This window comes from Chiroxiphia lanceolata, chromosome 4 (genome assembly GCF_009829145.1).
Source record: "Chiroxiphia lanceolata isolate bChiLan1 chromosome 4, bChiLan1.pri, whole genome shotgun sequence".
NCBI lineage: Eukaryota > Metazoa > Chordata > Aves > Passeriformes > Pipridae > Chiroxiphia > Chiroxiphia lanceolata.
The window spans coordinates 34,386,607-34,405,418 of record NC_045640.1 but is presented as its reverse complement, the minus strand read 5'-3'; the positions used below and the strand labels follow the sequence as shown (position 1 = coordinate 34,405,418).

The 18,812-nt window shown below is 38.5% G+C and overlaps 1 long non-coding RNA gene across 2 annotated transcripts in view; it reads right to left on the bottom strand.

The window, feature by feature from the left end:
- LOC116785996 overlaps positions 1-18,812 on the bottom strand; it is a 50,482-nt gene that overhangs the window by 21,668 nt on the left and 10,002 nt on the right. The window contains exon 1 of one of the 2 annotated variants that reach the window (XR_004356787.1): positions 7,665-7,752. The exons of the other annotated variant lie outside the window; for it this stretch is intronic. This is a non-coding gene — a long non-coding RNA (uncharacterized LOC116785996). Of the gene's footprint in view, positions 1-7,664; positions 7,753-18,812 lie in introns of those variants that run through there. 2 annotated transcript variants of the gene reach the window in all.

The window sequence follows — 18,812 nt, the reverse complement described above, 5'->3', positions numbered from 1 at the left end:
TCAGTTATTTACAAGAGTTCAAAGTTTCAGCTGAAAACATACTGACAAGCCCAAGCAGTAAGAAAAATCTTCTGTTGCCCAGACACACACAGGTGGGGCCAACTCCAAGAACGTGCACTAGGAGCAGATTAAAGCCATACACCAAAGCACTGCTTAGCCAGTATCCTATTTCTGTCAGGGACTGGTAGGAGATTCTAGGGAAGAGCAGAAGAACAGGGCAAGGAGATAATGCTATATCATATCCTCAACATATTTCCAGCTTCCACCTGAATGCAGGTTAGGGGCTTCTAGAGGTGGTGGTTTTGCCTTCAGCAGACCTACACTTGTTCTAAATTTTGTCCAAGCACTTACTGAAATCATGTTTAGCTACAAAAAACCTCCTCATCTCAGGCCAAGCCTACAAAAAACTCTTGCCAGTAAAAGTGTTAGCTTGTGGTGAAAATTTGTCCCTTCCCCCTTTTTTAAAATCAGCACCTAATAAGTTTTTCTGCTTGTACAGCTGATTTCCTTTTGAAGGAGTAAAATATTAGACAAGAAGAGATAATAAAAGGGGTTTCTAGTTCAGATATCCTAGCAAGACTATTCCAGACTTTAAGAAAGTAGCCAGATGACAAAAACATATATTTAAATAGTGCCCACAGAAATTAAACAATCAAATATAAATATGCATATTCCTTTTGGTATTTCGCTTATTAAAAAAAAAAAAAAAAAAGCCAAGCTGTTTGAAATTTCATTTTCTGTGAATCATATATTTTACTTTCAGAAATTGAATGCTGTTCCCACTAGCCTCATATCATCTCTCCTTGAAGCACAATACTTATACTACAAAATATTTCTAGGGTTCTGGAATAACTGAACAGTGCTTTATGCCTTCTCTTTGTTTTGGTATGTGCAAACTAAATGCCAGTCCCCTCCAGGCAAAAAACCAGACTTACTGGTTCTATGGATGTGTCAAGAAGCTCAAAGGTAGCATAAAGTTATTGTATAACAGAAATCAGAACCATAAAGTCAGTTTTAATGCATTCAAATAAGCAGACAAATTAAACAAACAAACCAAAAAACACATTAACACAGAGTTTACACAAGTGGCCATGAGAAGACTTGAGCTCAAGTTTTGATTTCCGCACAAACTGGATTGCTGAGAAAAAAAAAAAAATCACAATTCATAGTTCCATAGTCTGGATTTAGTGGCTCTCTAGACCAAGCAAAACAGTATGTAACAGGTAGAAAAATGAAGATGACCAAGGGCTACAAGTCAAGCACCAGTCTTTTTCTCAACTCTGGTAATGAATGTACTTTTAAGAAGCAATTTAACTGTATTTTTTGCTAGTACCTTGTTTTTCTTCACCTATAAAACTATTGCACATCTAAGGTGGCCAGAAAGAACAAAACAGTTACTGTGGAAGATATTTGTACAAGAAGCAATCTAATTCTGCATTTTATAAGGCAAATCATTTCACTTTCAGAAGAAAAAAGTCTATATTGGATGAATGTTTTAGAGCACAGCACATTTAGGAATAAGTCTAGCAGTGTCAGTATTCTGATGAGGAAAGTGGTCCTAAGGGTTGATATATCTTATGACTATAGGAGAATTGATAGTAGACAAAAATTCTTTGATGTTTTATTTAAAAGTTTTGCTCAATAATTCAATAAAGGGATCCATTATAAATCAGGAAAGAGTAAGAACATGCCATGAGTAGAATCCAGTAATGAATAAAAACCAAGTCTATACAAGGATAGCAAGTATCTGTAATTTAGGCAGCATATAATTCCCTACTTAACTCTACCAAATTAAGTTATCTGGGGTATAAACCAGCATGGAGTCCTGGATCTAAACAGTGACCTTACTGTAACTCCCTCATCCTGTGAGAATGGATAAAGTACACAGCAGCTCCAATATTTTCATTAACAATGGTCTAGCTTTTTGATCACCTATACATGCCTGATTTTTTTCAGGATTCAAGGTGAGGCAAATATAAAAAGGAGAAGCAATATGTATGTGTTTTGTTGCTTATACCCTTCCCTCTCATCCCTGACCAAGCACTGTTAGGTCAGATAGGTACTCCAATGCTTATGAATCAAAACTCTGCTGTGCACTCATTTCAAGAACAGGATTCAACAGGATTCATTCCAAAAAGGGTATTTACTTCATAGAAACATACATTGCCTTAGTGCTCCTAGGTCTCAAAAAGAACATGTGGCACAACAGGATTGGATTTCTGGAATCTCTGGTGAACACACCTCCACAGACACCTAATTTCCCCCCCAGCTGCCTATATTTAGTCTCACTTACAGAAGATGAAAAATACTAACTTCTTACATTCTCACATCATGCCATTCTGCATATTCTAGCAGGAACTACAAAATTATTTTCCATAAACTTACAAGGAATCTGCTAGCATCAAGGAAGCCAAACCAAATTAGGAAATGCTTTTCCACAGAGTCTTCCGTCAAAATACAGCAAATATGGAAATTTCCAACAACTCAGTATGTTGCTACATTGCCATTTGCCCATAAATTCCAATAATACGTAGCTCTGGGATCCCACTAGCATCCTAGAGAGTAAATAACTAGTGAGCTATAAATCTCAAAACCCATAATCACAGTCATTGCTACCTATCCCCTAGCTTTGAATTCAAAAGATTTTTTAAAATTGCATTAGCTATTTTTATTTTATTTTTGTGCCAAAATAAGCAATTCTGAACTGAATGATACCTTTTATCAACTTCAGCTGTAACCCTGTCACATAACATCATTTTCTCTAAACAAGACATCCAGGTGGGAAAAAAAAAGGGAAAAAAAATCTTGACTTCAGGATCTCTTATTGCAGCACCAACATCACACTTAGATATAGAAGGCTAGGCACTCTTTGCTTCCTTCCTTCCTTCCCAGGAAGTAATATTGCCAATATCCATTCTGTTCCAAATAGTCCTGATTGTCCCTTCAGAATATATCAGAATTTGTCCCAGATGTCCTCTGTAGGTATTGATTAATAATAATAATAATAGCCATCTTTCTTTCTAACTCAGGCACCACTGAAGCGCCCAAGGTCAATAACAACACAAACCAGAACTTAGAATGACATGACAGTGGTAACATTTGCAAGGAAACAAGATTTTGCTTTAATCAGTCTCCTGCTGCTTTATATTCCTAATCTGAAGGCAAATGCCACTAGGTTGATATGTCTTCAGGTAAAGAATAGCTGCCTTCATTTTATTATTCTAACAGGGTTGTGAAAAAAAAAAATCAATTAAAAAATCCATGTCTCTAAAAGATTACTTAGGAACAAGCTCTGAGAGTTGTATAAACCCTCCTTATGCTACAATGTCAGGCACAACTGGAAAGCCAAAAGAAATAGGAAACATAACCCTCAAGAACTAAATGCAAGTGAAGCAGAATTAAACCACCTCCCCTTAAGTCTCTATTGTATTTCTCTCTCTCTCTCTCTCTCTCAGTTTTTGGAAAGCTGTAGTAGAACTCTGCTCCTTTACTGATATCCTGTAAGTACTCAAATATAAAATTTCTCAGATTTTGTAACAGGTCATCAAGCTGAGGAATGGGCTTATATATATGGCAATGAAGTCAGAATTTGCTATACTTGCCACTACTTAATTTCTTAAAAGTCAGATCTGACAGTCATCTAAATTACATTAGAAGCTCAACACTAAGAAGGTGTGTGTTATAAAGGGCTGTGGTAGCATTTTTAAGCTTATTATAACTGTAGAATAGGGGGCTTATTCTAATGCTGCTATGTCTCTAGGTATTCCTTTTCAAAAAGCTAGAATCATTTATTGTACCACAACTTAGCCCTTACTTGCCAGATTTACTTCTTTTCAAGTAGGACTTGTTCTTTCAAAGAAATCATATAAAAAGTCATTCACATACATAATATTTTCTGTTGCCATGTATTTAAAAAAGCAAAGTGTAAAAGTGTATTTCTGCAAAACCATGATCAAATACTAGAGAAGCAATGAACAACCATTCCAGGCAGTTTCCCCACAAATAAGTTTCCTCTCCATTTAAATAAGAGACATTCAGGGGGTTATTTCCAGACACAGTTTATGTGTATTCATAAACCAAACCAACTGGTTACATACCGCAGAGGAAGTTACAATAGAGTATCGATTAACATTATGCTTACCTTTCTTATATTACAATTTTCCTTATGACCCAAGCTGACTGTTTGAAAGATTTCCTATTAAATGCATCTTGAGTTCTTCAGTATCTGAGAGACTAACTGCTAAATGCCTTTATTACGTAGCTTACAAACATTTTATTGTGAGTGCAATAATGTACAACAAGTTGATCGTTATAGCTCTAACATGAGAAAGGGCATATGGTTCCTGTCAGACTATTCTGTTTATTTCATCCTTACAGCTGTTGTGGAAGCAAACAGAAATTTTAGGTAGAACTCTCAAAACTTGAATTTGTTTCTGTATGCATAGCTATTCCTGCTAAAAGCTTTCACTTAAGCAAATACCTAAGTGCAGTTAGCACAACCAAAGCAACTGGGAGTCATTTACCATTTGTTTTCCCTTTCATTATACAACTACTCAGTGATCCCAGGCACAAATGGAGCAGTGCTTCAAGACATGCTAAGACAGCACACAAAGTGTTAGTGCCTGATCCTGAAGGACTTTAAGTCAAAAAGAAAAGATTAAAACCTTCCGTAACAGTTTCCCTGAGGGGCTGATGAAAAAGCCTCATTTAATATTATTGCAAAAGTTCATTCAGGCTCCAACCAGTGTACAGGAAAACTAGATGCTGTGCTAAGTAACAACACACTCTTTCTCTGCTCTTAAGTTGTGTCCCCATTCTTAGCAGTAGCACAGCCCAGGATCAGATGGGAAGCCTGAGGCTACTTTAAGAAAACATTCATTCTCCTTAGCTCTCTGACAGCTTTTAAATAAACAACTTAAAACCGCTTCCAACTTTTAAGCATTAGAAATGGTCTCAGTAAAAACAGATCTGTAAGGCACAGAAGGCTGCCAGCAGTGAGAAGCAAGTTAAATCAATGAAATTTACCACCTTGCCATCTGATGGAAGCTAACATGTCTCTTCAAGACTGTAGCAAATACATGCAAATGTGTTCTATTCTAACAAAATATTTGTTTCATCACATCTGGAAAGACTATAGCATAGTTCCTTACCTTACCAGCAAATAAAAGCAGCAGCCTGGTAGGACAGGCAGAATAGATTCATGCCTTGAGTACCAGCTTATCAAGTCCTGTAATTTCATCTAAACCTATCTTCCAGTTTTTGATCATCAAACAAAGCAGTGCATGCCTGAATGTACAGAAAGGCTAATTCAACTGCTCTGCCAAACAGAAATCACTTCTTCACTGTGTGTGGGTTGTACCCTCATGGCCCACTCCTAGACCCACAGAACACGCATGTCTCCCGAAGGAGCTGTACATACCCCATGGGCTCAGCCAACGCTGTTGGTCTACGATCCATACATTATGTTTATCTAGAGTAAAGCCTGCCTGTTATTGCTCCCAACACCACTCTACAGGGACATTTGGAAACATGAAAGGGTTTCCCATCTTGATATATAATCGAGCTTTTAGGACAGAGTGCTCTTACAAATTGAATGTGTCCAGCAAGAGTCTGAGTGCACTTGTCATTAGCACATACCTAGCAAGCAAACAAATCCTATGAAAACACGTCTGTGCCCAGCCAATAATATTAATAACCAGGAGGAGTAAGTGTCCTTCACATTTCTATTAGCAATGTATTAACTTGCTGTAAATATTAACTTTGCTGTAGTTTAGACAGCTACATGCAAATTACCAGAGAGGTTATGGGAACGTAGAGAGACTATGCTCTTAATGATGTTCTTAATGCTATCTTTCAGCATACCAGTGGGAATTATGGAGAGCTGCATTGTGAGAAATTATTTCTAGTGCCATTAGAGCTTTAAGACACACAGATAAAAGTATAAGACATAAGTATGCATAAGGAGGATTTTAGTGACTCTTAATAACTTCTTAATCATAGAAGTGCTTCTAATATGATTGTTTCCAGCATGTAATTTAAATTTAAAGTTAATATTTAACAAGAATAGAACCAGTTTTAATGAACCAGTTTTAGTTGGATTTCTTATTAGAATACCTCAGTTCTGCCAATTCGTAGAAGCTAACATTTCAATATCGTACACTACCACAGTAGAAGACAAAAGTTCTGAATGATTAGAAGATAAACAGCAATGATTCTTTGTTCAGCCCTGGTTTGTGAGAGAAATCAAACACAATTTCTAATATATGCTCCTTTAATCATTGAGGGTGAAGAAAGAAAATTCCCATTTAAAAGTTAGAAGGGGAAAAGCAGCTGAGAACCTTTATATGGTAAGGTAAAATATGTATCCTAGCTACAGGGAGACCATTTTGTTTTTGCAAAAGAGAAAATTGTTCTAGACAAAAGTAGAATAGATCTTCTCTAAATAAATTAAATGCTTCATTTTTAGTTTACTTCTAAATTGAACCAGAACAATCTAGCAAAGCTAGCTAGCTGATAATGTGCAAACTCAAACAGTAGCCACTGAGATTACCTAGATTTCCTGAATTTAGACTTGTCCTGTGCAAGAGTTTTGTGACAAGATTCAGGTTTTACACCACACCAACATGATGAAGATGTGCTCTGTGTTATCAGCAATTAACTCTTTGGCTATAAAAAGGCCTCAGGTAACCAACAGACTTGCTCACAATGCTATTATAGATACTATTAATTAGCTTAGAATAGAAAATCTTGCATCATTTTTGTGTCTTTCTCAGAGTTGAACTACTCAGAACTATAGAGACAAAAAAACAAGCTCCCTTGCTCACACTGACTGATGGGGTATATGAGGGATATACCAACAACCCTTTTAAGTCACAAGTTCCAGGTTCAGGTAGGCCTCTGGAGCAAACAAGTCCTACAGTCAAAAATTCCCAGTGGTAATGACCAGTCTGTCAGCCATGCTGCCTGTATCTCTTCTGGAAAGCAAAGTTTCAAAAGCCTCCTTCTCAGGCATTAGAAAGAAATCCATAAGCACTCACTCAGTATACTTGGGCAGGGACAGAGAAGACACTGTTTATGAATGTCAGAAAACTGGAAAAAGCACTGTCTCAGAAACACGAGTACAAAAGTTATGTAGCACCCACTGCCCTGCCAAAGACATGCATAGACCTTGCTACATCTTTTTTGAGGAAGGGAAAAAAGGTTAATCTGTGGTGCAAGTCATCAAAAGTATCAGCCTCTTTCCAAGAAACCACTCAACTTATCCCTTTGTTCAAGCTGATCTCTATGTGCAAACAACAACTTTCCACACCAGTGCTGCCATACAAATCCTGCAAATCCTGTGCAAACTGGAACCCCCATCAAGATTTAAGTGCAAGCACCACAAAAAAAGAGTGAGCCTCCTTCAGAGTGGTCACCAAGGCCTTGTTGCAACACTTCTCACAGAGGAGCACAGCCCTCTCAACTTTCATATGTCTTGTTAAACATCACTGCAAATCAAATACGTCTGCCCCTCTCATACCACAGTTCTCTGCAGAACTCCTAATTGATCCCAGCCTTCTCTCACTCAAAGCACAAATGGTAAAACTCCTGCCCCCAGTTAGGTTCCTGCAGCTCCCTGTCACTATAGTGAGTTTTTCCTCCTCTCACAGGTCTTTCCTACCCACCTTCCCAGCCGCCACCACAGGTTCCTCATACTTCCAGGCACAGCTGAGGGGTAATTAGGTACTCAGGTTTCATTAAGCCTCCTTCCTGCTAATTCAGGGTTATACCTCTGCAGCGAGCCAATCCCGCAACAGTTTCCTATCCCTATGGTGAAAAGAGGGCCTGTACTCTCCTGATGTGTACAAAAGACATTCAGTGCTTTTTAATCAGAAGGTAGGAAACAGACTGCTTTCTGCTATTACAAAGATTTGTGGTGGTTTCAGAAAAATAGTTTGTTTTGCTTTGAGATGGACCCGTATGCTTTAAAAAAACCTACAGGAATAAAATGATATAGACTTGCTCATTCCAGAAGAGCAAACAGTTTTGGTTGTTCGGCTGAGATCAAAGAGACTCTATTCAAGCTGATTTTGACCTCTGTCTGCTGGATTTTGAATGAGTGTCCCAGTTGTTGGGTACACTTACACACGTGACATGTACTTGCTTTTGACTAGGAATGCCATTTACACTGGAGAAGCTTTTGGTGAACAGGTATGTTCTTGTGGAAACTGCTGAGTTACCATAGTAGCACTTCCTATAAACAAACAAAACCACTTCCCAACCAAACATGGAGATTTTTGCTTTAAATGCTGCAAAACTCCACAAAAAATACTCTCACCACCACACATCACCAAGTTCAGGAGTAGCAGTGAGGAGCTGTTCCTCTACCCAGTGTGAAAATATGGAATTGAATGACCCAATTTTTAATTTTTGCATGTAAAGAGAGTAACCTCTACAACCTGGTGGTTAGATCTGCACAAGGGAGGACACATGGATTTCAGTCCTTCTTCTGGCAACTATCCTACATTAACTATTCATAAGAACCAGGCTCCCCTACCTTCCCTTTTCTTTGGGAGTACTCTCACTAGCAAGTGAAACACTCACTCTTCCCGGTCCAAAGCATATTTAATCATTTAATGCAAAACTTCACTATAGGGAATTCAGTAAGCAGAACACTAGAACATTTTATAGACTGGCAATAAGGGCATTGCATTTCGGATTCCTGCAAGCAGTAAATTAAATGGACTTTGTGTACCTGCTGTCTGCATTAATGCTCTAATTATTAAGCTGTTGGACAAACAAAGAGAGATTACAGGCCATTCTTGCCTTTTTACCAGCATAACATAATAAATAAAACTTTTCTATGTCAACTTCATTTTAAACACAAAAAAAAATATCCATAGCAAGTCAACCCAGCAAGCAGCAAAACATTTTCTCTACCCTTTCTCTACACGATCCTTCAAACCACCATGTAGGAACAGGCCTCTGTCACATGGGGTCACCTGGACACCCATATCCACCGAATATCCATCCCTTCCAGACATGCTCATCTTTAGATCATCCACTTCTCTTTCTGGACTGGTATCCAAATGACACAGTTAAGTATGAATCAGGCATCCACAGGTTGGTTTATTAAGTATTATTATTAAGCTGTTCTCCCAGGTCTACAGAGTGTCCCTTGCTCCATATTTCTTCTCCTGAAAAGTACCACTACCTGTTTCTGAGCTAGCTGTATTTCGCATGAACCCTGTGTTCATTAAGCCCAGGAGGGTGACTGGAGGAATTTCCAGTTATGAAGGAGTTACCTCATGTATGAACCTCACTGAGACCTACACAGATGAGAGAGACCCAGAGCTCTCCAGCACCAGCAAGTCTGAGGCACCCCTGGGCACATGCTATGTGGGAACTTTACTATCAGAGAAGCTGGCACCTGCGGGTTACAGATCCTTCAGTGCAAAATTTCACTTGAGAGCAAATTTTAACATCACACACATAAATATCATTTTAATACATTTGTAGATCTAACCTTTAGGCCTTTAAAAAAAAAAAACCCAAACTTAACCTCAGTATGTACTTTTCTCTCTTTGCTACATTTCTCTTTCTCATCTAACCTGGAAATTAAAAGAGCCAACCAGTTTACAACAAGGCTGCAAACCACAGTTTGGAAATAAGAAAGACAGAAGACCAATTTGCTTAATATCTGCCCCACTCAAATGAACCCCAAATTTGTTTGGCATTTATCCTTAAAGCACACTTGACAATGGGGCAACATGATGCTGAAATGCTCAAAGGTAGAATTGTTCTGGGATAATCGGTTTATTCTCATTCACAGACTGTGCCATTCATTGTGTCCCCAATACAAACCCCCTTCTGTGCTAAAGGACAGAAGAGCTCTGGAGGTTTACTGGTCATGAACGAAAAGCCTCACACTATATCATGATATAAGCTAGCAAATGTATCATGAATCCATGCCAGGGCATTACAGTGCAGAATAAAATAAAAAGCAATGCAGACTATAAAATCATAGGATAGCTGCTTCCCAGAATACTGAAAATATGAGCTAAATCCCAGTGCCAAATCTGTGCAGCAGGCTCCTTGACTAACACTTGGCTCTCAATAAAGAGAGGATTAAGCCTTACCTTGGGAGGTAGAAAAGAAACAAATCTCTAATTATCTCTACTAATGTACTCTGGCCATGATTTCTTTTTCTCTGGGGAAAAATAAGCTTTGTATTACCTAAAGTCTAATATGTGTATTCTTTCAGTTAAATATATTTTAAAGTATTAATAAGGTAACTTGTAACTTTTATTTTCTGGTTGTTAATGCACTTTCTAATAGGAATATTTTTGTAATTGTTCTTGCAGCCTATACACAAGTTCATACTAAAAAGCACTTTTTAAAATATTTTACTCTGTAACCTGAAATTCCCTTTTATGTATGACCTAAACCACTTGAACCACTATAGGAGAAGGAATTTTGGATTTGCAATCAAACAGTTTACTTTTTGTTACTATTTAACTAAATTATTGACAAATATTTGCAAAGCAAACTGTCTCTGTTAATGACTAAACACCATCGAGAACAGAAATAACCTTCCTCATTTAGAGAGGAATGCCATCCAAGGGGCAAAACTTACTATCTTGTTCTACCTCCTAGGGGAAAAGTTGAAGTTGGAAGAAAAATAACTGAGGGAAAAAACCACAGAAGTCTTGATCTAGAAAAATAAAATCATGGCTGAGTGAAGAGGGAAGGAAACTGAAGGACCTGCTTTCTAAAAATGTGAGAGAAAAGTCAGTATGTGATTCTGAGGGAGAGAATGAGAAGTTAATGGCAGGCTGGAATTGCAGTTTAAAATAGCACTAGAAAACCACATGAGATAGAGCTTTTGGTCAATTTGGTGAGAAAGAAAGAGTAAAAATGAATGCAGAGAATAAAAAAAATATATAGAAATGAGGGAGACTGATAGGAAGAGACATCAAGACGATGTGAGAGAGAAATATGGGTTGTTGCGTGAGACAGATAACAAGATGTTGCACATGCAGAAGAAATTAAAATCACCACAAAAACTCACTAAGCTACACTAAAGAAACAGGAGCTAGAACAGGAGCTAAAACCAACATGAAAAATAAAGAACATTCTAAGTTATCTGTCATTTTCTCATTTGTCCTAAACCTAATCTAAATTATACACAATATTGTTTGATTTAGAGAAAGTCAGGAAAGTTCTACAAAATGTTTTGCCTTTTTTTCCCCTGGAAAATGAAGTGTCCAAATCACAGTTTTCCTGAAATATTTCTATTCTATTAGGAAAAGTAGAACAAAATATGTTATTCTCAGTTATACTGAATTGATATTAAGTTTGCCTAAGCAATCAAACCCCCTCATCTGGGGTTAATCTATAACTAAACTTTTCCTGTGTAAATTGTTGTAGGGTTTCTGGGGAGTTACTGTTCAGCTACCACATTCTGTTCAATGGATTAACTTTCCCAAGGAGGATTGCAGCTTCCCATTTGCCAAAATTGTTACATTATACACTACTTGCAGCAAAACCACTATGTCACAGGAGGCATCACCTAAACAGACACCTAGTCTAGAGATAAAAAGGGAATAAGGCACAGAACAGTTTCTTTCATAGAAATCCCCCTTCCCAGTCATACTGATTATTTGCTTCCTACACTCACCACCTTTCACACCCAAAAATATTTCTTCTACAATCCATGCTCCTACCACTACTACATCTCTTTCCACATTTCTGTCACCTTCTCTCTGCCCCCTCCTTTACTGTCTGCTAGGAAGGCCAGTATGTCTGCTATGAAAGGTAATATGCTCTCCTTGGTATTTCGGGCACATTGGCCTGTCCAGGAATCTTCATTCTCAAATGGCTGTCACTCAGACCCTTTTCATGAGCCCACAAAACAAAAGCCTCTTAGCTGATGCTAGTTAAAGGGTCGATGGAATATGTGAGTGTGTTTGTAAAACACAGAGTCCTTGGTGTGTGATGACACAAAGGACATATATTCATAGGTTTAAAAAAAAAAAAAAAAGAACATCTTTGAATTATGTGTTGTGATGTATATGCCCAGGGGTGTAACATGTATGCATATATGATAGGTGTGTTGATTATAAGAAATGTTTTCAGCTCCTGCTGATTTTTTCCTAGGACTTACTACAAAAGAAAATAGATTTACCAAAATCTATTACAAAAATATACAGTAAGATAGTTGCATTTAAGATGTACAAAAGAAAATTAGTATTGGATCACAGATCAGTTGTAAGTAGATTTCTTCTGGTTTTTTGTTGTTTTGATTTTTTTTTTAAGACAGCAACTTCATGTATTTTACAAACTAAATAAGCTTATATGCAAAATTAAGTGCTACATATTGCAAATTTGTAAGACATTTTAGCCTTTCCTTCTGGAATTAACTAACCCTAGAGGAAAAAAAACCTTTTCCAAGCTTCCTTCCAAAGAACATTTGTGCCTGAATTATGAGAGACCTAAAGGATGAACCAGTCAAATGTTCTCCAAATCCTGAGTAAATCAGCTTTGTCTCAGAGAGGAGTTGTCTTCCACCCCCATAAAGGAATTTCAAAGGTGTGAGTTACTCAATGTACTTGTATTTTTCAACAGAAATAACAGATGTTCTCAAGTTTCTCCAAGCTGTGACTCCAACTGTTGTGCTGAAAAAAGTCATGACCTAGCTCCTACAAACATATTAAAACTGATTTTTTTTCACTTTACATTTTATTAGCCAGTTACTTTGCCTATTTATACCTTTAAACATGATGCTTTCAACGACAAAGGAACTCATCACACACTAATTGAAACCAATGTCAGCACTCCAACTGAGTGCCAGAGTCCTTTACAAACACTGGCAAACATACTCAATGAACTCATGTTCAAAAAAAGTCCAATATTTGCATAATTTCTAATGTCTTGTGGTATTCAGAATACCAAAACAATAGGTATGGGAACAAAAGAATTTTATCAAGGATCTGTCCCTTTCTAATTACACCTCAAAATGTAAGATTATACCTGCCTTCTCCTAGTTTTATAAAAGAGGTATAATTAGATGCCTTTGTTTGAATAAAGCACATATGAATCTGTGATGCAACTGTAGTATAAAGCTCATGAATTTGGAATTTAGTGCAGGGTAGGACTAAATCATGATTCTGGTGAGTTCATGGTGAATAAATGCACCTTTAAAAAATACACAGCTATCATTTGCATGTACATTTTAGTCCACCTTGTCCCCTACCTGTGAGCTTGACAAGACATAGCACATGATGTGCAATTTCTGAATTAGACATATAGCAATTAGTGTACCTTAGGGAAATGGTGATAGCTGAGCCCTGTCCCAAACCTTTGCACCATGGGAGCCCTCACATGAGTTTCTCTCTACCCACCTCTCCATATTGACAAAACTTGCATGATTCCAACTGGTTTTAATATTTAAAAACTGTTTTCTTCTCAAACTTGGCATATAAAACTGGTAACAATGGATGAGGAAAAGGCTGAGGTATTCAACAACTTTTTTGCCTCAATTTGCAATGGCAGCCTCTCTTCATACACCTTATGATTGCATGGACAGCAGCATGGGGACTGGGGGTGCAAATTCCCTCCCACTGTAAGTAAAGATTAGGTTCATGACCACCTGAGGAATCTGAATGTACATAAGTCTATGACACGATGAGATACATCCCAGAGTCCTGAGGAAACTGGCTGATATAGCTGCCAAGCCACTCTCCATGATATTTGAAAAGTCATGGCAGTCAGGTGAAGTCCCAGGTGACTGGAGAAGAAGGGAAACATAGTGCCCATCTTTAAAAAGGGTAGAAAGGAGGACCCTTGGAGCTACAGACCTGTCAGCCTCACCTCTCTGCCTAGAAAGGTCATGGAACAGATCTCCTAGAAGCTGTGCTAAAGGCACAAGGAGGACAGGGAGGTGGTTTGAGACAGCCAGCACGGCTTCTCCAAGGGCAAGTCCTGCCTGACCAATGCAGTGGCCTTCTATGATGGAGTGACTACATCAGTGGACAAGGTGGGCTACAGATGTCATTTATCTGGAATTCTGTAAAGCCTTTGACATAGTCCCTCATAACATCCTTCTCTCTAAATTGGAAAGAGAGGGATTTGATGGCTGGACTGTCAGGTGGATAAGAAACTGCTGGACGATCAGTTGCATCCAGAGGGCACTGGCCAACGACTCAGTCCCAATGGACATAGTGACAAGCGGTGTCCCTCAGGGGTCCACAGTGAGACTAGTGCTATTTAATATCTTCACTAATGACATAGATAAAGGGATCAAGTGTACCCTCAGCAAATTTGCAGATGATACCAAGTTGACTGGTGCTGTTGACACACCTGAAGGATGGGATGCCATCCAGAGGGACCTGGACTAGCTTGAGAAGTGGGCCCACGGATCAAGAGCAGCCCTGCCGAGAAGGACTTGGGGGTGCTGGTGGACAAGAGGCTGAACACGACCCAGCAATGTGCACTGGATGCAGCCCATTTCCTGGGCTGCATCAAAAGCAGCATGGCCAGCAGGAAGAGAGATGATTCTGCCCCTCTACTCTGCTCTGGTGAGACCCCATCTGTAGCTCTTTCCCAGCACAGGAAGGACATAAACCTATTGGAGCAAGTCCAGAGGAGGGCCACCAAGATGATTAGAGGGATGGAGCACCTCTCCTATGAGAAAAGGCTAAGAGAATTGGGATTTTTCAGCCTGGAGAAGAGAAGACTCTGAGGACACCTGATTTCAGCCTTCCAGTACCTGAAGGGGGCCTACAATAAAGCCAGAGACTTTTCACAAGGGCATGTAGTGATAGCACAAGGGGGAATGGCTTTAAACTGAATGAAGTTAGGTTTAGACCAGATATTAGGAAGAAATTCTTTACTGTGAGCAACCTTGTCTGGTGGAAGGTGTCCCTGCCCATGGCAGGGAGGTTGGAACTAGATGATCTTTAAGGTCTCTTCCAACCCAAACCATTCTATGATTCTATGATACTGAGAAAAATTGGTCCACACATTCAAAACTTGTCATGGACAGGCAGATAGACAAAGAGCATGAACGTAGGCAAAATAGTACTATTGCACAAAATTGATGCAGCCCATCCTGCATACATTAAAACTGCCTGACTGACAGACCATAGAAAGTAATTACCATGGTGAAATCATTAACTAGTTACTGTATTAACTCTGGGGAGCTCTGCAAACAAAGATTCTCTTTTAGTCTGTCAGTGACCCAAGAGAACAGTATCTTTCTCTTCCGGATTTATGAGCTGAAATACTAAAAGAGTTTGTTATCCAAGTCAGACAAGTCTATAACAGTAAAGCCTTCACTTAAAAGCTCTGTTGATAACACTAGTCACTTGTTACAGACATGTACATAATCCTGAGAAACTTTCTTAAAAATGATACAGGTTGCACTTTTTTACTTTAGGAGATATCAGGTGAATACTAAGCCACTAAAAATTATATTTAATTTTTTCTCCCTCAAAGCAAATAAAGTTAAATACACAATGCCTATTTTCTTGTAATATTGTCTCAATCAAAATATACTTTTGAAGAAAATGAAAGGTTTTGAGTGCTGTCAATTGAACAGATTTTTTAAAAGTAATTTCTCTAGTGCCTTGTTTCCCACACTCACCAAATGAATACTCAGAGCCCCAGCTCCCTACACATTCATGAGTAAAAAGACAATAATGTGTAGCCTCTGAGACTTTTTCAGATAAAGAAGGAGGGAGCCTTCCTCACCTGTAGTCAGAAATTTCATCTGTGTATGATTTACTCAGAGAGTGTGTATATTATGAGTGACTGAAGTCAAAGGCCTTTCTATGATGTACCTACTAAAATCAATACTTAACATCCAGACAATTAATAGGGTTTGCAGCTTGGGAATCAAGTCTTTCTGAATACTAGAGTCAGCTACCTAGCACTGTTTATTTGGTGTATACTCCACCTTTTAAAAGCGTAAGTATTCTGAAACTTTCATTGCCTGTCACCTTAATTAGCCAAACTACTAGACAATTAAAGAGACATTTTATTATCAGTGCTTTTTGTTCCTGACTGCTAAAAAAAGCACCCCAGTTTTGTCTTTCATTGCCTACATGGAGAAATTCTAAGAAATCTACTGAGAATTGTACTGAAATCACTGAGATAAAACTTTGTATAACTTATTATCAGTGAATGGCATGAGGGATTCATTATAATCACACAGGGACTGAAGCTCTCTCCTATCAACTGGCACGTGTGTTCATAACTGCTGGGGCTGCAGTCTTACTGGGCACTTTGAGACTAGTTTTCACCCTTTCACTATCCAACCCATAGATTCCCTTGAGATTAGTCCAACAGCATGCAAATAATAGCTGGACATTTTTTCAGAGTTCATGAGCTTTGTTCCATGGTTGCATCACTGATTCATTCAATTAGGAAACTGATAATACTTATTTTCTAAAACAGAGAAGACATATTTACCTTGGCATTTTGAGGTGTAACTAGAAAAGGACAGATCTTTAACAAACTGCTTTGGTTCCTGTGCCCGTTATTTGTATTCTGAATACTTCAAGATGGTAGAAGTTATGCAAAGACTGGACATCTTTAAACTAGAGGCATTATAAGGTGATAAAGTAACGGAAAACATAAAAAGAAGGCAGGCATATTGCAGGTAGCTGTGACATAGCAAACAACCATACAGAAAAAGAGATTTGTTTGCTTCCCATACATCTCTTTTATGTAAGCTGCCATATAGAATAACATAAATGCCCTACATACACTCTAGTGTATTATGTCAATAGTCATCTTTATCAAATGTACTTGTAATCTTCCCAGAGAACGATATCAAAGCTATTTGACAAGACCCATTTTTCCTGAATAAAACAGACGCTCTGTGGTCATGAATAAAAATGTGATCTTCTAGCTGCTAAATATTGAAAGCATGTAGATCTTAGTTCTCTAGCTTTCTGTCCACCTCTCAGTGATGTCTTAAGTCTCTAAGAATCTTAAATTGCATACCCTGGCTACTAGCCTAAATTCTGCTCCAGCCTCAATCCTTTCAATTGGTTTTGGAAGGTATAACTTAGAACAGAATATTCACTTCACTCTACCTACACGAGATGACAAAATAACAGAATTTCCAAAAGGAACAGAATCAGGGAAAAAATGCCATTCTATATTAGCTCCCAATAAAACAGAATTGTGTAGAACCACATGTAGCTTCATTCTAAAAGACACGTGGCCACATGTTTGTCCAGTCAGCACTGGGGGTGAATTTGACTGTGATACTGGTAAGGGACCTGTAGAAAACACTACCATGCCCCCATCACACCATGTTGAGCATGGTTCTCACTGACTGAATCAGAGTGACTACAGCCCCTCAGAGTGCAGTCTGCTAATACTACTAAGCCAGTAACAGTCATCTGTCAGAAAAGGCACAGTTCCAGTTCCCCTCTTTCTCTCTTAGTTCCTGTGGCAAATTTGTTCCTGGAATCCACAGATTTAAGCAACTTTGGTATGGCAAATTAAATAGCCTATGCTAGAACTACTTCTGGAAGTATATGATATACTTACAAACAAGACAAAAAGTCTGGTTTGCTGTGTTTTTTTCATTAATACTGCTTTTAAAATTACATGTAAACCCACTCTCATTGTAGCTTGCATTGTATAGATAAAAACAACAGGCTGTTTTGACTTTGAAGTGACTACTTTTTATTACTAAGCTTATAGAGAGAAGATGAGCAGGAAGAAGAGGTGATACTAGTTCACATAAGAAAGTGTATCTAGCAAAACAGTTATGTAGCTATGCTTAGACTTTGACAAACCTTGAGGCAGAGATGGGAGGCTTGGAAAAGCAGAGGAATAAGGGCTTAGGAGTATTTACACAGATTTTGTGCTATGCATAATGAGCAGCATGGATGAAAGCATGAAAGTGAATGTACAAGAGAACTTTAAAATATGGGGATTGTTTATAAAATGGCAGTGAGAGATACTTCTTGGTGATGTAGATTAAACACGGCTTGGAAAGTAAAGAGAAGTCATTTGTATTTCACACAGTGAAGAAAAGGGAGCCAATAGCGTTGTGCAAGAAATGAGGAGGGACAGGACTGGGACAATGAGCCAAGAAAATGACCTTTGCAATTGGATTGAAAGACAATGAAAATGTTGTTAAGTGCATATATGTTATGCACATAGCTCCCAGCAGCAGGTTGTTCTAGGCAGGTAGGGAGGCAGGAGGCCATGGGAGCTGAGAAGGTAAGCAAAGCACACCTGAAAAAGATAAAAAGCAGTAACAGGACAGACATCAACTGTTGAAAACAAATCAGAGCCCACAGACCAACAACTTGAACAGCCGACTTAGATGAGAAAAGAGTCAGTGCATGGGCATCCTAGCAAGTATCCTATAATTACAGGCTGGAAGTATTTGTAAGAAATTCATACAAATCTGAGACTGCAGTTGGGAAAGCAGCAGTAATGAAGTCTACCTCAGAAACAGTGTCAGTCCTCAAGCACATACTGAATTTCAGGTAACCTGGACAGTTCTTGATGTTTGCTTTCTTAAAATATAGGTGAATCTCAATTAAGTTTAAAGCAATTGCACTATATTTACTGTCTTTTTCCCAGTGTCTCTATAGTTTTCTCACCGAGACCTAAAACTGTGAGCAAGCAGAGATGAAGGACGAGTCTTAAAAAAAGGTCTGTCTTCTGCCAGAACTCTTGGGGACACAAGAACTCTTGGGGGACTCTGACTGGAGGACACAAAGAAGATGTGGATTTGGATTAGCAGGTTACCCATCGATTCTCCCAGCATACTGAATTCCCCTGGATTGTAAGGGCCCGGG